We start from the raw sequence: 21,303 nt of genomic DNA, 5'->3' as shown, positions 1-21,303 counted from the left end.
AAGCAAAATGGCTGTCTGGGAAGGCCTTACAAATAGCTGTGAAAAGAAGAGAGGTGAAAAGCAAAGGAGAAAAGGAAAGATATAAGCATCTGAATGCAGAGTTCCAAAGAATACCAAGAAGAGATAAGAAAGCCTTCCTCAGCGATCAATGCAAAGAAATAGAGGAAAAGAACAGAATGGGAAAGACTAGAGATCTCTTCAAGAAAATTAGAGATACCAAGGGAACATTTCATGCAAAGATGGGCTCGATAAAGGACAGAAATGGTATGGCCCTAACAGAAGCAGAAGATACTAAGAAGAGGTGGCAAGGATACACAGAAGAACTGTACAAAAAAGATCTTCATGACCCGGATAATCACGATGGTGTGATCACTCATCTAGAGCCAGACATCCTGGAATGTGAAATCAAGTGGGCCTTAGAAAGCATCACTATGAACAAAGTTAGTGGAGGTGATGGGATTGCAGTTGAGCTATTTCAAATCCTGAAAGATGATGCTGTGAAAGTGCTGCACTCAATATGCCAGCAAATTTGGAAAACTCAGCAGTGGCCACAGGACTGGAAAAGGTCAGTTTTCATTCCAATCCCAAAGAAAGGCAATGCTGAAGATTGCTCAAACTACCACATAATTGCACTCATCTCACATGCTAGTAAAACAATGCTCAAAATTCTCCAAGGCAGGCTTCAGCAATATGTGAACCGTGAACTTCCAGATGTTCAAGCTGGTTTTAGAAAAGTCAGAGGAACCAGAGATCAAATTGCCAACATCTGCTGGATCATCAAAAAGCAAGAGAGTTCCAGAAAAACATCTATTTCTGCTTTCTTGACTATGCCAAAGCCTTTGACTATGTGGATCACAATAAACTGTGGAAAATTCTGAGAGAGATGGGAATACCAGACCACCTGACCTGTCCCTTGAGAAACCTGTATGCAGGTCAGGAAGCAACAGTTAGAACTGGACATGGAACAACAGACTGGTTCCAAATAGGAAAAGGAGTACGTCAAGGTTGTATATTGTCATCCTGCTTGTTTAACTTATATGCAGATTACATCATGAGAAATGCTGGACTGGAAGAAACACAAGCTGGAATAAGATTGCTGGGAGAAATATCAATAACCTCAGATATGCAGATGATACCACCCTTATGGCAGAAAGTGAAGAGGAACTAAAGAGCCTCCTGATGAAAGTGAAAGAGGAGAGTGAAAAAGTTGGCTTAAAGCTCAACATTCAGAAAACTAAGATCATGGCATTCAGTCCCATCACTTCATGGGAAATAGATGGCAAAACAGTGGAAACAGTGTCAGACTTTATTTTTGGGGCTCCAAAATCACTGCAGATGGTGATTGCAGCCATGAAATTAAAAGACGCTTACTCCTTGGAAGAAAAGTTATGACCAACCTAGATAGCATATTCAAAAGCAGAGACATTACTTTGCTGACTAAGGTCCATCTAGTCAAGGCTATGGTTTTTCCAGTGGTCATGTATGGATATAAGAGTTGGACTGTGAAGAAGGCTGAATGGGGAAGAATTGATGCTTTTGAACCGTGGTGTTGGAGAAGACTCTTGAGAGTCCCTTGGACTGCTAGGAGATCCAACCAGTCCATTCTGAAGGAGGTCAACCCTGGGATTTCTTTGGAAGGAATGATGCTCAAGGTGAAACTCCAGTACTTTGGACGCCTCATGCAAAGAGTTGACTCATTGGAAAAGACTTTGATGTTGGGAGGGATTGGGGGCAGGAGGAGAAGGGGACGACAGAAGATGAGATGGCTGGATGGCATCACTGACTCAATGGATGTGAGCCTGAGTGTACTCCGGGGGATGGTGATGGACAGGGAGGCTTGGTGTGCTGCGATTCATGGGGTCGCAAAGAGTCGGACACGACTGAGCGAATGAACTGAACTGAACTGAAATATTCCTTAAATTGTAATGAACGTGTAAGCATCTAAAGTGGAAAACAGAGCAAAATAGCCACAGTAGGGCTTTTAGGTCATCTCTGAAATCTTTCCCAGTATGATCACTGGTACACAGTGTCTTGGGCTTCCCAGGTGGCACAGTGGTAAGGAATCTGCCTGCCAAGGCAAGAGACACAGGAGACGCAGTTTTGATTCTTGGGTGAAGAAGATTCCCTGGAGTAGGAAATGACAACCTACTCCAGCATTTTTGCTTGGAGAATCCCATGGACAGAGGAGCCTGGTGGGCTACAGTCCATGGGGTCACAAGGAGTCAGATGCGACTGAGTGACTAAGCGTGCACACAGGTAGTTGGTTGGTAGATTGATGTGAAAATTCTCTGATCTGTGAACACTACCTGTTCCTTGTGTGTATGTGTTAGTCATTTAGTTGTGTCCAACTCTTTGTGACCCCGGGGTCTGTCCATGGAATTCTCTAAGCAAGAATACTGGAGAGGGTTGCCAATTCCTTCTCCAACATGTCCCTTATTTATATTAGCCAATGTGCTACATCAACTAACTGGGATGAGGTGAAGGGATCTACAAACCTTTCAAAAGATGTGCATGTATTCCCTTCAATACAGAGTGCTAGGGATGGATCACATTTCTGCCTTGTGCTTATCCTACCAGCAATATTGCTGTAGGAAGGAAAATGCCCAGTATGAGAACAATGGTATAAGCATGAGATCAGTTAAATGAAAACATGGTCAGCTTATGGAATTTTATAAATATCATGTATCTTTATAAAAACAGTATAATTTCCTTCTGCTTGGCATAGTTATAATTCAAGCATCACAGATATCAAAGAATTTATAAAAGAACAGGTACATTTATTTTGGGGGCAGTTGCTCTGAAATTTCCAATAATAGGGAACATGCCAACTTCTAACAAGAATAAACTTTGATAAAAATGCAAATGAAAAATGAATTCAGTGTTCTAAATGCAGAATTTTTTTTTTTTAAAACAGGGGCTATTTTCTTCAACTGTTGAACAGCACTATGTTTGAGAAAAGACAGTTAATTTAAAACATAAAGGGAAAATTGATGGAATTGTTCATGGAAAATGGAAGATTACAGCTTTCAGTGACATGTTAGACAAGAGTATTTAAACAATTTCAAAGTACTTCCCCCCCCGCCAAAGGATTGCTCCTGTCTCATTCCTGAGTCATCAGTATGTTTAATTCATTCCAGAGGCTTCTGATTAGCTGTTCATCTTTTTGCAGCCACGTAGCTTTATCATGATGAGCGAGATGTATCTGAGATGTAGCTGTCAGTAACACCCATATGATGATGTCTATCACAGTGATTATTTTAAGCTACATTTTAGGAGATGAGAGTCTGACCGAGTAGCCAGGACACCAGGGATGAGTTTTTCAAATGGCCAAGTGTTAGTGTCTATGTCTGTATCACTTCAGTTCAGTTCAGTTGCTCAATCATGTCCAACTCTTTGCAACTCCATGGACTGGAGCATGCCAGGCCTCCCTGTCCATCACCATCTCCTGGAACTTACTCAAATTCATGCCCATTGAGTCGGTAATGCTATCCAACCACCTCATCCTCTGTCATCCCCTTCTCCTCCCACCTTCAATCTTTCCCAGCATCAGGGTCTTTTCACATGAGTTAGTTTTTTCAAATGAGTCAGTTCTTCATATCAGGTTGTCAAAGTATTGGCGTTTCAGCTTCAGCATCAATCCTTCCAACACTCAGGACTGCTTTCCTTTAGGATGGACTGGTTGGATCTCCTTGCAGTCCAAGGGACTCTCAAAAGTCTTTTCCAACACCACAGTTCAAAAGCATCAATTCTTTGGCACTCAGCTTTCTTTATAGTCCGACTCTCACATCCATACATGACTACTGGAAAAACCATAGCCTTGACTAGATGGATATTTGTTGGCAAAGTAATGTCTCTGCTTTTAAATATGCTGTCTAGGTTGTTCATAACTTTCCTTCCAAGGAGCAAATGTCTTTTAATTTCAAGGCTGCAGTCACCATCTGCAGTGATTTTGGAGCCCCCTGAACATGGAGTCTGCCACTGTTTCCACTGTTTTCCCATCTTTTTGCTGTGAAGTGATGGGACCAGATGCCATGATCTTAGTTTTCTGAATGTTGAGCTTTAAGCCAGGTTTTCACTCTCCTCTTTCACTTTCATCAAGAAGCTCTTTAGTTCTTTGCTTTCTGCCATAACGGTGGTGTCATCTGCATATCTGAGGTTATTGATATTTCTCCAGGAAATCTTGATTCCAGCTTGTGCTTCAGCCAGCCCAGTGTTTCTCATGATGTACTCTGCATATAAGTTAAATAAGCAGGATGACAATATATAACCTTGATGTACTCATTTCCCAATTTGGAACCAGTCTGTTGTTTCATGTCCAGTTCTAACTGTTGCTTCCTGACCTGCATACAGATTTCTCAGGAGGCAGGTCAGGTGGTCTGGTATTCCCATCTCTTTCAGAATTTTCCACAGTTTATTGTGATCCACACAGTCAAAGGCTTTTGCATAGTCAATAAAGCAGAAATATTTTTTTCTGGAGCTTTCTTGCTTTTCCAATAATTCAACAGATGTTGGCAGTTAGGTCTCTGGTTCCTTTGCCTTTTGTAAATCCATCTTGAGCATCTGGAAGTTCATGGTTCACATATTATTCAAGAATGGCTTGGAGAATTTTGAGCATTACTTTGCTAGTGTGTGAGATGAGTGCAATTGTGTGGTAGTTTGAGCCTTCTTTGGCATTGCCTTTCTTTGGGATGGGAATGAAAACTGATCTTTTCCAGTCCTGTGTGAAAATCACTGTTAAGTTTTCCAAATTTGCTGGCATATTGAGTGCAGCACTTTCACAGCATCATCTTTTAGGATTTGAAATAGCCCACTGGAATTCCATCACCTCCACTAGCTTTGTTCATAGTGATGCTTGCTAAGGCCCATTTGACTTCATATTCCAGGATGTCTAGCTCTGCGTGAGTGATCACACCATCATGGTTATCTGGGTCAGGAATATCCTTTTTGTATAGTTCTTCTGTGTATTCTTGCCACTTCTTCTTAATATCTTCTGCTTCTGTTAGGTCCACACCCTTTCTGTCCTTTATTGTGTTCTCTTGGTATCTCTAATTTTCTTGAAGAGATCTCTAGTCTTTACCATGCTATTGCTTTCCTCTATTTCTTTGCACCAATCACTGCAATATGTATATACTTGTGTTTTAAAGCAGGGAATATGTGCCCTATAGTATATAAAACATATCTTGTTTTACACAAGTACCATGTCCCTGAAATGAATGAAGAATTGCACCAAGTGGCTGGAGTAGACCCAGGCAAGGCATCTAAGTGGCAGGGATACTTATCAGTTAGAAATAACTTGCTGAAGGCAGTGAGAATTTCTGCTTTGCGGACCCAAGGGTTGTGCTGTGTGAGTTCTAGGACTGGGTTTTACTGGATGAGTTTGTCAGTATCATCTTTACAGGGTCCTTCCTTTAGGAGGTCAACAGGTGGCTTCCAGGAGGTGGTTGACTTCCTGCACCGTATCACATGGAATTTTAGAGGAGGGTTGGATTGCCTCTGGAGAAGAAAGGTGGATCCAGGAGTGATTCCCAAAGCTGGTGGGAGTACCAAAAGCGACATCAAATCCTCTGAAATTGATCCCAATCATTGTCCCAGTCTGTCCATCTTTAGTACTACTGTCCCAGCCAAAAACTGTTCCTGCACATCCGAGTAACTGTAAACGGCCTCTCGATCATGTTTCCATACTTCCTTTCTGGATTCCTTATGATCTTTTCTCCTCAGAGTAACCAGAGTGATAGTCTTAAAATAAATGAAATAAATGACATTCTTAAAAATAGATAAAAGCACTTCCTTACTTAAAATCCCCCAGTGCCTTCCCATTTCACCAATAATAAAATCCAAATGCCTTGTGACCCCGGGGGGTCTGGCCTCTGGTACCTCTCAACATCATCTGTGACACTATTCTGTGACCACAGGGACTTTCCTGTGGGTCCTCCCCAGGGCTTAATGACGTGTCATTCCCTTTGACCGGAATGTGCTTATTGCAGGCTTGCCTATATTCCAGTCCACCCTCCTTCCTGTTATTTAGGGTTTAGCTCAGATATCTTTCTTACTGTTGTTTGTTTATCTTTGGCTGTGCTGGGTCTCTGTTGCTGCTGTATTTTTCTCTAGTTGCAGTCCACAGGCTTCTCATGGCTGTGGCTTCTCTTGTCGTGGAGCACAGACTCTAAGGCACTTGGGCTTCAATAGCTTCAGCTCCCGGGCTCTAGAGCACAGCCTCAATAGTCAACCACCTCCTGTGGCACATGGGTTCAGTTGCTCCTGGGCATGTGGGATCTTCCCAGATCAGGGATTGAAACTGTGTCTCCTACATTGGCAGGTGAATTCTTTACCACTGAGCCACCAGGGAAGCCCTAGCCCAGATATCTTGATCTAATCTAAATCACAACCCCACACCCCGCCACCATCTCCCTCCATCACATCACCTTTCTAATTTTTTTCAAATATTTGCTACTACATTATCTATCTATCTTAGTTGCTATTTAGTTCAAGCTCAAGTGAAAGTTTCAAGTGAAACTGGAACTCAAGAGTGTTTGACTCCCTGACCCCATATTTTGCCCACTGTGTCCTGCCTCAGATTTCTGGGATAGAGAGCAGCTGAAAGGTTTTGGCAAAATGTGCAGTCTTTATCCTTTGCTAAGACTTCCTGTGTATAATTTCTATCTCCTCACCTGTCATAATGAGGTGAGTGAGGGAATGAATGCCCTTCAAGAATCTTCTTTTCTCATTCCTTTACAGTCCAGAAAAAAGCTGGCTTAAGTAGTCCATGATGCATCCTTTTACAAGGACTATAATCTGACCCAACTCAATCATTAAAGCTGAGAGGATCTTCCAAATGAAAGGCTTAGCCCAGCTTTTTTGTACTGTGCTCGTGAAAGAAAATGGATAGGCTGGTTACGGGAGCTGGGAAGGAGTTTGCTCTTTCTAACAAAGGCTCCCTCCATCTGTCAGGTGGCCTTAACACGTTCCACTAGGAATTACCTCGTGTCCTTGGTGCACACTGGGACCCTCCTTCTGGGGAGATAGGAAGAAGGAAGGAGGACAGTAAAGGCACCTGTGCATATAAAAGGAGCTGAGATGCAGACATAGACTATGGACACCAAGCGGGGGGAAGGGAGTGGGATGAATTGGGAAATTGGAATTAATGTATATTCACTATTGATACTACGTATAAAATAGATGGGCTTCCCAGGTGGCTCAGTAGTAAAGAATCCACCTGTTTCTATTGTAAGTTCATTGGTGTTTTACTTTAGATTCCACATGTAAGTGGTATCATATGTTATTTGTCTTTCTCTTTCTAACTTACTCCACTTAGTATGGTCATCTAGGTCTGTCCATGTTGCTGCAAAGGACATTATTTCATTCTTTATTTTTATGGCTGAGTAACATTCCATTGTACATATGTACCACATCTTCTTCACACATTCATCTGTCAATGGACATATAAGTTGCTTCCCTGTCTTGGCTATTGTCAATAGTGCTGCTATGGACATTGGAGTGTATGTATCTTCTCAAACTAGATTTTTGGAATGATGGGAATGTTATGCTGCTACAGTAGACAGTGGAACAAGCTGTACCTGACTAGCAGTTTGATTCTGGCCAGTATCCAGATATCATATCAGCCTACCAGTAAACCATAGGCATCATTCCTCCTCAGTGAGCGGTCACAGGAAATAAGGAGACCTACGTGTCATTTGAGAAAAGAATGTTATGGAAACAGAGGTAGTCACATGTGAGTCTGGGTCAACCGCTAATGCTGGTCACCTGTGCTTTCTGAGCCCACTAGGACCTGGTCTCAAATATATCCTTTAAGTGAACAACACTTAGCTCAAAATTATACCTGCTCACATGGGTGCTTTAGATGTTCAGAATCTACTGTGAAACTGTTTCACAACAGTTCTTTGTCCCCAAGGAAAGGGCATTGTTCCAGAACCTTAGAGTCTACTCAGAAACTGACCTATTACAGCTTTCCAGAGGTTCCACATAGCAGCTCCTTGTCGGCTGTGGTCACCTCTAGGAAGCTAGGATCTGCTGGGTCACACTGTCTGAGAGGGAAGCTTGGGCCTGTTGCCAAGCTCTCCTCAGCTCTGGGCACTACTTGAAACTGACAGCTTTTCAAGTCACCCATTAATGAACTGGAGAGTAATCCCAAATGAAGTACATATTGCCTCTGAAATCCAAAGAAACGCACCAAGTTATAAGCGTCAGAATTAGTAGAAGACGTAAGGTGCAACAGCATGTTCCTTCGGTTTTGAGATGTCCTGGAATGTCCCAGACCATTGAATTTCTCCAAGCGTCACCACTGTGGCACACCTTAGACATTTGGGAGGTTTACCTCTTATACTATGGAATGTATGTGTTTTGCCAGGGAATCCAGGGCACTCTCCACTTCCTGCTCCTGCTTAGGTCTGATTGGCATGATCACCCATCTCTGGGTCAGTGGGACTTCCTGTGGCATGCCTAGCTGACCTGAGCATCTGTAGATTTTATTACAAACAGAGAGCAGGAGAGGTCAACATAGCCTGTGGCAAGACAGTGAATGTGTTCAAACTCCTGGTTTCAATTGACAGAGTGGTATAATATGTTTTAGAGATATTGTAATCAACATGACCAAAATGTTAATGATGGTATTCAGTTTCAATTTTGTGAGAAATTCACACACTATGTGGAATGTCTTATTTTCTAATGAAGTCAGCTATATAAAATGCATACAGTAAACATTGATGAATTTTAATCTTTTATAAGTGGAATAGTCCATGGAACATACATATGAACTGTGCCTTGAAATATTTTCCAAAGATAAATATTTTACATAAATATTTAAATGTTTTAAATATATTATTTCCAAAGATAAACAGCTTTGATATAAATGTATTTTCAGGTTAAAGGAGAACGAAACCTCAGAAGGTGGCTGAAACAAGTGTTGATCAGATAAGAATCATATAAATTCTCCAAAATAGTATAAATTCTTGCTATGGTCTTGGTACAGTTGAGAGGAAGGACGCACAGGTATCTCTCCCACCTTGAAGATGAAATTAGGCTATGATTAGCTTAGCCAGCTTAGTCAGTAAGGCAGTGACAAAATCTAGATCAGAAATGGGATCCTTATTTAATGCTCTTAATGAATATTAAACAGAAAAACAAAATAATGCAATCTTGGTCCTAGTCTTGTCATAAGGAAAACAAATTTTACCTCTTTGAGTACAGGCACCTAGACTGTTGATAATTAGATGCCTGATAGCCGACATGGGTTGACTGGCAGGTGTAACAGTGTTATATTTCTTTACTCAGTTTCACCTCTAACTCCAAGAGCTTTCATTTGGAAATAGCTTGGCTGGTCAATGAGATGAGGATGGATTGGATTGCAAATCAGGCAGTACAGCCTCTGGATTGAAAAATACTGCTTTAAAGATCATCTTTGTGAGGCTTCTTTCCTGAGGCAGTGGTAGAAATTTCAATTCTAGACAGTGCCTTGGGGAACCCACTGTGCATTTGGGGGAAGAATTCGACCTTGTCCCTGGGGAAGCCATTGTCACATAGGAGGCAATCCTCTAATTCAGTCGTAGCTGCTTGCACAGCACCTGCTTCAACCGGTTAGATAGCTTGAGTGTTTGTGCTTGTGTTAAGAAGGGTTTTGCCTTAAGGTCATTGGTCTTTTTTCTTTTTTTTTTTAAGGGAAAGCTAAATAAAAATTGCATTATGTTTAAATACATCACTCAGTCTAGAGAAAGTAAATGAGAGAAAGGAAAAAGCTTAATAACTAAGAAACTAGATCTGAATCCAGAGACCCTTGCCTAGGCTTCAATTCATGCTCTGCCAGTTTTCGGCTAAATGACTCTGAGCTCTCTAGTCCTCTAGACTCAGTTTCCTCATTAGTAAATCAGGGATAATAACAGCATCCATCAGACAGTGCTGCTTTGGGAACTGACCAAGATCACCCATGGAAGAGCAGAGCTGGTCACTTGATCGCTTTAAGAGCTTGGCAAGCATTTATTAGGCACAACTGTGTTCTAAGCACGGGGTTTACAGACAGAAGAATGAAAATCAGTATTTAGAGGAAAATGTGAACAAATGAGTAGAAGGTGTGGCAATTATAATGGGAGACCCCATGGTACTCAAAGTTGTGGTTTCTTGTGCCCCATGAAGCCTCAGCTACCTCTGGAAAGATGAGCAGAGTTTCCTACGGGAAGGAGGTAGAGAAAGACATTTGGGGTGGAAGAAACATTAAGTGGTGCACATAATTTTTATGGGGAATAAAACGCACCCTAAGTGTGGCTCTGCCACTTTGAAAACATTAGTTTAACCAAAATCAATCAAGCCATAGTCTAGCTATGCTGTGTCCTGAGAGTGAGGGGCAGGTGGAGAGAAAAGCTTCGAGAAAAGACTTTAGCCTACCAGACCAGGGTCTGGTTCAACTGTCTTCATTCAGTGTCCTCCCCTCTGTGGAAACTGATGTGATTTTTATAGCATCCTCGCTGCTTTCTTCTGCAAGCTTCTGCCCACCCCTCTGAAGTTCTGTCCCCTCGGCTGCATACCTGCTTCTAGTTTAGTCTCTCCCAGCTCACCCGTATTCTTTCCTCTGGTCTAATCTACATCCTTCAGCATTAATGTTGGCTCATCTCTAATGACTTTAATCTCATTTTCAGCCATTTGTCAGATTTCCTTTAAGTTGTCACTTGAAATGATGCTATCTACAACTCTGATTCTGGGAAGAATTCAATAATCTAAAAAGTGTGTTTGGAAGGTAATCCTGGAAGCCCTGAGTGGAGGGAGCAAGTGCCATAGGGAAGGAAAGGAAGCCAGGGAAGGAAGCAGACTGGGCAGTGGCCACTGGGTGACTCGGGCTTGACCTCACTGGGACCTCTGGAGACAGTGTGGAACAGGTCTCAGGGTGTCTCCCGAGGAGTGAGGAAACTTTTTGCAGGTTCTTTTTGCACCAACTCCAGCCTGGCATTGCTTGGGGCCATATAGAGTCTTAACTCCCCAGGATCTGTGGCCACCGGAAGGAGCCCTCAGGCAGCAAAGGGCAGGTGCCATCGCAAAGAAGCTATCCATGCCCAGTGCACAGAGAGGTGAGTCCTAAGGACACTGACAGCACCTGTTGCACTAAACTTTGGTCATCTGGCCTTTCTTCTTGCCTCTAAGAGCTTCCCTTCCTCACAATGAAGCTACTTTTGTTGCAGTCACCACATCAATCCATTTAATCACAAATGCGTGTACAACTAGGACCTGACGGTTTAATATAGTAAGTCCCCTACATATGAACAAGTTCTGTTCTGAGAGCACGTTCATAAGTCCGAAAGTTAGACTCGGTACCCAATTAAGACAATCAGTTATATAGTACTGTACTGTAAAAGGTTTATAATGGTTTTCACACAAATGATACATTAAAAACAAATGACAAAAAGTAAACATTTGTAATCTTACAGTACAGTACCTTGAGAAGTACAGGAGTACAATACAACCGCTGGCACACAGGGGCTGACATCGAGTGAATGGGCAAGAAGTTACTAACTGGAGAAGGGAGACGAGGTGGGAGATGGTAGAGGTGAAGGCTTGTCAGCAATAGGAGATTGAGGGCAAGCCACAATTTCACTTGGCTTGATGTTGATGGAAGGTGGCTTTGCATCTTCGGAAGTTCTAAACTTGAAGGTTTGTATGTAGGGGATTTACTGTACCCGGATGTCACCTTTGCAATGTCTCATGCACCACTCCCCTTGGCCCTTCCCCTCTCGGTTCAACTTCATCACCTCTTTCTGGTCCACAGCTGGAGCCTCCGAATTAGTCTCCCTGCTCCTGGTCTCTCTGTCTCTGCCTCATCTTACATACTGTTGCCAGAGCAATGTTCTGAATGCAGAGTTAACACTAGTATTCCCCCTGCTCCTTCAGAAAACAAAAATCTTCTGGAAGTATGGAATGATTGCTCAGCCTAGCATTTCAGATTCTTTAAAATATGGGCCATATTTATATTTACAGCTTTGCTTTTCTATTGGTCCCTTAAAAGTTATATGCATTCCCTACCACTCCCTGCTGCCAAATTTGCCCAGTATTTCCCCATCTGTGTGACTTTGTCCCCTTGAAATGCCTGCCCCACTTGCCACCATCTGTTTGCTGAAATTGTAACCATTTTCATAGTTTAACCTGAAGGACAACTCCTCCATAGAGCTCTCCTGAGTTCTCCCTTCTTTGCCCCTTGTATTCAGTCTGTGCCCCATGGCACTTGCCCAATTTTGCCAGGTATTGTTGTCTTTCCCTCACTGTGTTGTAAGGCCCCAGAGGAAGAGAGTAACTAAAACACAGCACTTTGCACATGGACAATATTTCTTGGCAATAATACATGTATATAAACTCTATTGCTAGAGGGTATATTTTCCAGTGAGCTTCCTTGCGTGGCTCAGCAGTAAAGAATCCATCTGCAATGCAGGAGACATGGTTTTTATCCCTGAGTTGGGAAGATCCCCTGGAGGAGGGCATGCCAACACACTCCAGTATTCTCGTCTGGAAAATTTCATAGACAGAGGAGCCTGGCAGGTTACAGTCCATGGGTTGCAAAGAGTTGGACACAACTGAAGTGACTTAGCACGCACACATGCATACTTAAAAGTATAGTTTCACCTTATCAATAAATTTTAAATGCACACACATGAAATACATTTTGCCCAAATATAAATGGGATTGTCTGACTTGTCTTACTTGGATGACAGACACTCACACAGTGGGTGTTATTGTAAAGCACTAAGCAGGAGTCATAACATCAAATATGCTACGGATTCCAGGTACTGTATCAAATGTGTCACAGACAGGATTATCTCGGGGAGAGGTAAAGGCTAATTTGCTTCTTCTGAGTATAATTGCAGGAATTAAAATACAGAACATCTGGTACACACAAACCCTTCTCCCTCACCCACAGTGATCACAACCTTTAGCTGCCAGCTGGAATCAGATCCCCAAGAAAGAGCTATCTTACTTCAACGCCCTGGCCAGGGGCAGCCCTAGGAGGTGAGCTGGGTATGCCTCGGGCACTCATGCCCATTTATGACTGCTCTGTGGGCATCCTTCCCCCGCCAACCAGGCTTGTTTTCTGGCGTCCCATCCCACATGGCTGGTCCTCATTGACTGATGCTCTGTTTCTCACCAGCAACTCGACTGCCCAGGTGCTTATCACTGCAAGCTGCCTCATTTCCCCAAAAATGTTAAATTAAGAAGGTGTTTGATGTCTCTTGAGTAACAAGAGCTACCTCCTGTCCAACATTCCTTACATGATGAGTTTCTTTCTTTCTTTCTTTCTGTGCTGGGTCTTCATTGCTTTGTGTGGGCTTCTCATTGCAGTGGCTTCTCTTGTGGTGGAGCACAGGTTTTAGGTCCGCCGGCTCAGTAGTGGCAGCTCACAGGCTCTAGAACACAGTCTCATGTAGAATCTTCCCAGACCAGGGATCGAACCTGTGTCCCCTGCATTGGAAGGAGAATTCTTATCCCCTGCACCACCAGGGAAGTGCCTTATATGCATTTCTTAATGTGTAGTGCATGGACCACCAACATCAGAATCACTTTATTTGGAGGAGTACTCATTAAATATTCAGATTCCAAGCTTCTTCTACCATGACTATGAAACAAAAATCTTTGGTGGTAGAATCCAGGGAACTCCCCCCCGCCCCGCCCAACTTTTTCACAGATATTTATGCACACTAAAATTAGAAAACTCTAGCTTTAAAGTGTCTTACTTTGGGAATGGGAAACGTATATGCCTGTTTCTTTCCTAGCTGGTTGAACTCCTACATGTGACTGTGAGCAAGGTCTGTGATAAGTGTATTGTCACTTTAAGAAAATCTTGCAGACATTTATAAAGGAATTTTGATCACCTACATGATTATATAGGTTGAGAATGGAAACAAAATAACTAACACTTGAAATAGTAAATATTAAATTGGAGGTAGCTGGGGGAGAAGTTAAAAAGGAGCAAAAAATAAAAGTAGACAGGTCAACAATAAAAAGCCTACCATTTTCAATGGTCTCAGGGTATGTCCATCAACCAATCCGGGGATCCATTAATTCATAATACTGGGGGCTTCCTTGATGGCTTAGTGGTAAAGAACCCACCTCCCAATGGTAGGAGACATAGATTCCATCCCTGGATCTGGAAGATCCCAGAGAAGGAAATGGCAACCCACTCCAGTATTCTTGTCTAGAAAATCTCACGGACAGAAGGAGTTTGGCAGACTATAGTCCATGGGATTGCAAAAGAGTTGGACATGACTTAGCAACTAAACAACAATTCATAATATTAGCTTGAACTCACAGGCAGCCTCTTATCACCATTTGAGTTACATGTGCTCTTTTATGTAAATGGCCTCACCTTTACAAATCATAAGCTGTGTTTTTAATCAACCTTTGAAGAGACCCTTGTTAGCCACTGATGCTCAGAAGCCAGAGCTGTTGTTGGCTGACAGCTCTGCCGCCTTCTGCCTCCGTAAGCTTCCTTGTCCCAGCTCCCACACAGATTCTGTAGACCCTTGCAGAGCCCTTCTCATCTGCTACTGCCTCTGTCCTTTGTACATGGTAGGAATGGTCACAATGATTCTTGTATTGTAGAGCCCGATTCTTGTATATTTTGCTCCTTATCATAAAGCATAGTCCCTTAGAAACTGCTAGAGGTTCTAGCTTTTTGTTTTTATTGAAACTCTTCCTTTCTTCTACTATCTTTCATCTCTGTGTCTTACTAGAGGTAATCTGGGAATAAAGGCATTGTGGGATCAGGAAGGTGGGTTGGGGGAAATGATTTTGGTTTTCAGTTCAGTTCAGTTGCTCAGTCGTGTCCGACTCTTTGCGACCCCATGAATCGCAGCACGCCAGGCCTCCCTGTCAATCACTAACTCCTGGAGTTCACTCAGACTCATGTCCATCGAGTCAGTGATGCCATCCAGCCATCTCATCCTCTGTCATCCCCTTCTCCTCCTACCCCCAATCCCTCTCAGCATCAGAGTCTTTTCCAATGAGTCAACTCTTTGCATGAGGTGGCCAGAGTACTGGAGTTTCAGCTTTAGCATCATTCCTTCCAAAGAAATCCCAGGGCTGATCTCCTTCAGAATGGACTGGTTGGATCTCCTTGCAGTCCAAGGGACTCTCAGGAGTCTTCTCCAACACCACAGGTCAAAAGCATCAGTTCTTCGGCACTCAGCTTTCTTCACAGTCCAACTCTCACATCCATACATGACCACTGGAAAAACCATAGCCTTGACTAGACGGACATTTGTTGGCAAAGTAATGTCTCTGCTTTTGAATATGCTATCTAGGTTGGTCATAACTTTCCTTCCAAGGAGTAAGCATCTTTTAATTTCATGGCTGCAATCACCATCTGCAGTGATGTTGGAGCCCAAAAAAATAAAGTCTGACACTGTTTCCACTCTTTCCCCATCTTTTTCCCATGAAGTGATGGGACCAGATGCCATGATCTTCGTTTTCTGAATGTTGAGCTTTAGGCCAACCTTTTCACTCTCCTCTTTCACTTTCATCAAGAGGCTTTTTAGTTCCTCTTCACTTTCTGCCATAAGGGTGTGTCATCTGCATATCTGAGGTTATTGATATTTCTCCCGGCAATCTTGATTCTAGCTTGTGCTTCTTCCAGCCTAGCGTTTCTCATGATGTACTCTAGCTTGGCTAAGGAAAATGCATCATTTGCACACCTAGCTTATATTAGAACATGTGGTTCTAGAAAAACAACCATCAATACTTGGAGAGCATCTATATATAGTTTAGATTGACCACAGAATATGTCATTCTTCCTGTGGGAAATACAGTCTAGGTTCTACAGCAATGCATCTCAGAATTTAACATGTACGTATTGATCATATGTGTGCTGTGCCAAGTCACTTCAGTCGTGTCTGACTCTTTGCAACACCATGGACTGTGGCCCACCAGGGTCCTCAGTCCATGGGATTTTCCAGGCAAGAACAATGGAGTGGGTTGCCATGCCCTTCTCCAGAGGATCTTCCCGATCCAGGGATAGAACCCAGGTCTCTCACATAGCAGGAATATTCTTTACCATTGAGCCACCCGGGAAAATCAATGGATCAGGGGATCTTGCTAAATGTAGATCTTAATTCAGTCATTCTGGAGAAGAACCTGAGATTCTGAAGTGTTAACAATCCCTCATGCTAGTAAGTGAAGTTCTAGATAAGACATATAGAAAACCTTTACAGTAATTTGGTCACCAAAATATTTTTGTGACTAGTAGTCTTTTCTTGGGCTTCCCCGGTGGCTCAGTGGTAAAGAATTTGGCTGCCAACGCAGAAGCTGCAGGAGAGGCAGATTTGATCCCTAGAGGAGGAAATGGCAACCTACTCCAGTATTCTTGCTGGGATAATCCTATGGACAGAGGAGCCTGGTGGGCTACATTCCATGGGGTTGCAAAGAGTCAGACACGACTGAGTGACTGAGCATGATCTATCTGTACTTAGACCACTCGTTTGAAATCTGCTTTTAGCATCTTAGAGAATACCCTCAAATGTTGGCCTTTCGTGGTGTTCTGTTTCAGACATTTTTCCAGTCATATGCACCCTAACCACTCAAGCAGAGGCTCTGTCCTCCTGACGACCTCTTGAATGTAGCATCATGCACAGGCCTCTCCCTAGATGTCCCACACAGATCCTCAAAACCAAGGCATTCAAAAGTCAACTCATGTTTCTTTCCTTCTAAAACATAAAATAATTTTTAAGAGAACATCTAAGCTTCTTATCACCCATTGAGTCATCCTGGCCAGATGATTTCTGGAACCTCCACTCCCATATCTTGTGAGTGGCCAAGATGAATTCTATCTCCTAAATATCTCATCCACACATGTTTTCTTCTTCATCCTCTTTGTCACCACCTGTGATAGCAGAAGGGTTAAAGAATTGCTCAGTCACGGGCTGGAATTTGGTTATTCTAGAGATTCTTGAGATAATAGGAAGACAGAGGACACAGTGGAAGTTCATTGATAAATCGGTGGCAGAATAAAAGTGAATCTTTTGGGAAATATACTGACAGTCTGGAAGAATGTGCTAAAGCAGGTAGAGTAAATGTTACTAAATCATGTTACCTGTCTGTAATGAGCCATACTCTTTTCTGGGATATTTCATGTATTTTATTTTGTTTCTTTCTTACAGTAATCCTGGGGAAAAAAGGATAATGTTCCTATTTTGCAGAAAGTTTTATACAGGTTACAGCAGTAACTTCTCCCAGATCAAATGCTTAGCAAATGACCAAGCTGGGGTTTTGCTCAGTTTTCTAATTTATAACCAGAGGTCTTTCTACTAGAGAAAAGAAGGAAAACTGAGTTATGACTCTTATTAACAAGTATATGAAATGAACTCTTCCTCTATTTTTCTAACATGTAAAATTGTTTGACCTAATTGCAGGTTGTCTATTTTTTTCCAGTATTTCATGGTACAAAAATAGTCGTTATATCTGCTACTCAATCCATCCAGCGTATGCTAACCATCAAATGTTTGCCAAATAGATGAATGAATGAATGTTCTCAATGACATAGAAGACATTTTTCCTTTGGGCACTTAACTTAACTAAGAGGGTATCTGAAGGGCTAGGAATAATCATTAAATCCTGAAGAGGACATACCCCCAGGTCTGTGATATCCCTCAGGAGTTCCTCCCTAACAAGAAGGACAAAACTTACTGTGACAGAAAGCAAAGGCTTTATCATTATATAAAAATACTTCTCTTCAATTTATATGTAGCAGTATGCATGCTAATGTATAATTGCTAGTGTAATTAGTGTTTCTTGTATAGCAGGTCTTGTTGTTCAGTTGGTAAGTTGTGTCTATCCTATCTAACTCTTTGCAACCTCATGGACTGCAGCATGCCAAGCTTCTCTGTCCTTCACTGTCTCCTGGAATTTGCTCAAACTCATATCCATTGGGTCGGTGATGCCATCCATACATCTCATCCTCTGTCAATGAGCTCGGTCTTTTGGTCTCAGATCTCTTGTCTGAGAAATGAAATGGATGAGTGAACAAGGTTTTCCAATATCTGGGCTGCAGCCAGGAATGTTGTGATCTCTGTTGAGAAGTAAAACCCATCGAATAGTAGTCTCCAGGCCTCCCATTTCAGAGCCCACATATCTTTACCCAAGTGAAACTCAAGCCCCTGCTGCTATGGCTTCTGAGTCCCAGTCACCAGCAGAGCAGGTTTCTATGTTTTTGGAGCTGCTTAACTGTCTCCACGTGTCTCCTCCTATTAATCCCTTCTTGCCCCTCCACTGAGTCTCCAGTAAGTCATCCATTAGACATCAAATAAGTCAAAAAGACCTGAGACTTTCTTTTCAGGAAGGAAGAATCAACACTGGATCTAACATTTTCTGAGCTGGGTTTAAACCATCTTGGTAAGCAAATTATTCAAGAAGTTTCTGAGAAGCTAGAGGTATTCTCTAGCTGAGTAACCCCTGTCTAAAATACTCTTCAAAACAACAACAACAACAAAACTACTTGTTTGAAAGATCAAATACTATACCTTTTTTTTTTTTTTTTTTTTTAGTGTTTTTCACTTTATGGGAGCAATGTCTTCTTTTTTTAAGAGCAGTGTCTTTTGTAGGATCATTTTGCTATTTCACATTGTGAACATTTATTTAGAAATGTCCTAAATAGAGCCTGCACAACCCAGTGGAATTCCATGGCTCATGAAAACTTTGTTCTAATCAACACCTTTCATCAGCTTCACACAAACAGAGGAAAAAGACAATTCATCAGATTCTGACTATATGTCCACATATAATTCATAAAGGAGCTTGGATATTGCCATGGCACTTATGGCTCAGACTTGTCCTAGAGAGCTGCACAGACTGGGTGATGGACAGTTAGGCTGCGTAGTCTCTAAGAGCCTTCCATCTCTGAACTTGAGCCTTTTCTGCTCTATGATGGCTTAAGCTCTCTTGGCTGTCAAGTGTAGGAGAAACCTTCCCATGCTCAGACACACTTATGCACAAATCTTGAACACCAGCTTGTCTGATTGCTAAAACACTTTCAGTGAAGTAAATGAGAAATAAAGGACGTAAGATGCAAAGACCCAAGTCTCTCAGAACACGGGCTATGGAACTTTTTCATTTTTGCTGGTGTGGAAAGTTTAGAAACTGGAGGGCACTTAGTCTCTGATGAAGCAGGAAGAGTAAAGGGACACCCCTAGAAAAGAAATGAGGAAAGTGGGGAACCTCACAACTCTGAGTCCAGCTGTTTATCCTCCTTTTTGCCGAATGGGCTGTGTGGCCAGAAAGGCTGCCTTGGTCTCATGATTCAGGACTTCAACAATACGTGAACCGTGAACTTCCAGATGCTCAAGCTGGTTTTAAAAAAGGCAGAAGAACCAGAGATCAAACTGCCAGCCTCTGCTGGATCATCAAAAATGCAAGAGAGTTCCAGAAAAACATCTATTTCTGCTTTATTGACTATGCCAAAGCCTTTGACTCTGTGGATCACAATAAACTGTGGAAAATACTGAAAGAGATGGGAATACCAGACCACCTGACCTGCCTCTTGAGAAATCTGTATGCAGGTCAGGAAGCAACAGTTAGAACTGGACATGAAACAACAGACTGGTTCCAAATCGGGAAACGAGTACGTCAAGGCTGTATATTGTCACCCTGCTTATTTCACTTAAATGCAGAGTACATCACGAGAACTGCTGGGCTGAATGAAGCACAAGTTGGAATCAAGATTGCTAGGAGAAATATCAATAACCTCAGATATGCAGATGACACCACCCTTATGGCAGAAAGTGAAGAGGAACTAGAAAGCCTCTTGATGAAAGTGAAAAAGGAGAGTGAAAAAGTTGGCTTAAAACTCAACATTTAGAAAATGAAGATCATGGCATCTGGTCCCATCACTTCATGGGAAATAGATGGGGAAACAGTGGAAACAGTGTCAGACTTTATTTTTTTGGGCTCCAAAATCACTGCAGATAGTGATTGCAGCCATGAAATTAAAAGATGCTTACTCCTTGGAAGAAAAGTTATGACTAACGTCAGTTCAGTTCAGTTCAGTTCAGTCACTCAGTCATGTCTGACTCTTTGCGACCTCATGAATCGCAGCACACCAGGCCTCCCTGTCCATCACCAACTCCCGGAGTTCACTCAGACTTGTGTCCATCGAGTCAATGATGCCATTCAGCCATCTCATCCTTGGTCGTCCCCTTCTTCTCCTGCCCCCAATCTCTCCCAGCATCAGTCTTTTCCAAGGAGTCAACTCTTCACATGAGGTGGCCAAAGTACTGGAGTTTCAGCTTTAGCATCATTCCTTCCAAAGAAATCCCAGGGTTGATCTCCTTCAGAATGGACTGGTTGGATCTCCTTGTGGTCCAAGGAACTCTCAAGAGTCTTCTCCAACACCACAGTTCAAAAGCATCAATTCTTCGGCACTCAGCCTTCTTCACAGTCCAACTCTTACATCCATACGTGACTACTGGAAAAACCATAGCCTTGACTAGATGGACCTTAGTCGGCAAAGTAATGTCTCTGCTTTTGAATATGCTGTCTAGGTTGCTCATAACTTTTCTTCCAAGGAGTAAGCGTCTTTTAATATCATGGCTGCAATCACCATCTGCAGTGATTTTGGAGCCTAGAAAAATAAAGTCTGACACTGTTTCCACTGTTTCCCCATCTATTTCCCATGAAGTGATGGGACCAGATGCCATGATCTTCCTTTTCTGAATGTTGAGCTGTAATCCAACTTTTTCACTCTCCTCTTTTACTTTCATCAAGAAGTTGTTTAGTTCCTCTTCACTTTCTGCCATAAGGGTGGTGTCATCTGCATATCTGAGGTTATTGATATTTCTCCCCATAATCTTGATTCCAGCTTGTGTTTCTTCCAGTAGCGTTTCTCATGATGTATTCTACATACCTACACAGATATTTAAAAGCAGAGGCATTACTTTGTCACCAAAGGTCTGTCTAGTCAAGGCTATGGTTTTTTCCAGTAGTCATGTATGGATGTTAGAGTTGGACTCTAAAGAAAGCTGAGCACCAAAGAATTGATGCTTTTGACCTGTGGTGTTGGAGAAGACTCTTGAGAGCCCCTTGGACTGCAAGGAGATCCAACCAGTCCATCCTAAAGGAGATCAGTCCTGAGTGTTCATTGGAAGGACTGATGTTGAAGCTGAAACTCCAATACTTTAGCCACCTGATGCGAAGAACTGACCCATTGGAAAAGACCCTGATGCTGGGAAAAATTGAGGGCAGGAGGAGAAGGGGATGACAGAGGATGAGATGGTTGGATGGCATTACTGACTCAATGGACATGAGTTTGAGCAAACTCCGGGAGTTGGTGAT

Source organism: Budorcas taxicolor, chromosome 9 (genome assembly GCF_023091745.1).
Source record: "Budorcas taxicolor isolate Tak-1 chromosome 9, Takin1.1, whole genome shotgun sequence".
NCBI classification, from domain to species: Eukaryota; Metazoa; Chordata; class Mammalia; order Artiodactyla; family Bovidae; genus Budorcas; species Budorcas taxicolor.
The sequence above is the reverse complement of the archived record's forward strand: the minus strand, read 5'-3'. Positions refer to the sequence as shown.